Raw genomic sequence first — 1,331 nt, 5'->3', positions numbered from 1 at the left:
ATATTGGTCACTCACATTTGGTACATTGCCCTTCTCTTCACCCAAATCAATATTTATCTCTATCTATCTAACAGCGTTCCCTCCCCTCCCCTCCCAGGGCCCTATTTTCTTGATGTTTACTCTGTGGTGGGGAAGAGATAAATTCACTAAAGAAGCACTTAAATAGTTATGGAATGACAAATTGTTGTAAGTACTTTGTAAGGACCTATGAGATCATGTAAAAGTTTAGGGATCTATGAAATCATGTAACAGTGGGTACAGTCAAGGGAATTAGGGAAGTTATTCATGAGTAAGTGATATTTGAGCAGTGATATTAAGGATGGATAGTACTGACTGCGTAAAGATGGAGGAAGGAGGAGGCCAAGAAGAGAGAATACTGTAGATAAAGGCACTATGGTGGGAAGGAGTAAGGTCTAGGTACTTACCTTCTAAAGCATTGTAAGAAATGTATGAGATTATACTTGTAATAAACAATAAATATTAGCTGATTAAGCAAATAATAATGGTACTAAAAAATAACAATTAAGCTTCTTATTAGAGTTTGGGCCTCAGAAACAATGTTCCCAAGTCTGTGGTTGTGTCAGTGTAGATTTAGAAAAAAACTGAGGATCTTGAAGGGGGAAAAAAAAAAAAAAAACCCTAAAGAAAAAATTTCAAGAAATATGGATCATCCTATTGGTGCAGTGCCTAAGGCATTTGACTGCTAACCAGAAGTTTGAACCACCAGCTACTCCTTGGAAGGAAGATTGGGCAATCTACTTCCATAGAGATACTGTCTTGGAAACCCAAGGGACCAACTTGATGGCAGGAAGATGGAGCAATCTACTTCTCTAAAGATTTACAGCCTCAGAAACCCAATGGGAGTCACCATGAGTTGGCATTCAATGGCAGTGAGTTTGGTTTTTGGTTTTAGTATGTTCTAGGAAGTTTTAAAATGTATTAGACTACTGCAATAACAAATAACCCCCAAATCTCTGTGGTTTAACACAACAAAGATTCATTTCTTCCTCACCTCATGGTGAATGTGGGTTGGGCAGCTTTCCTGGGTAATCTTCTCCATGTTGTAACTCAAGAATCCAAACTCTTTCTATTTTGTAGCTCTATAATTGCCTATGGCCAATGTCACGGATTGAATTGTCTCCTCCAAAAAAATATGTCAACTTGTCTGGGCCATGATTCTTAGTGATTTGGTATAGTAGTGATGTAATAATCCCCCATGATGTAATCTAATATGATCAGCAAATCGATTGTAAGAGGATTAGGGTGGGATGCAACACCCTTACTCAGGTCACAGCCCTGATCTGATATAAGGGGAGTTTCCCTGGATATGG

This window comes from Orycteropus afer, unplaced genomic scaffold (assembly GCF_000298275.1).
Source record: "Orycteropus afer afer isolate SDZICR_OR568_19922 unplaced genomic scaffold, OryAfe1.0 scaffold00042, whole genome shotgun sequence".
NCBI lineage: Eukaryota > Metazoa > Chordata > Mammalia > Tubulidentata > Orycteropodidae > Orycteropus > Orycteropus afer.
The sequence above is the reverse complement of the archived record's forward strand: the minus strand, read 5'-3'. Positions refer to the sequence as shown.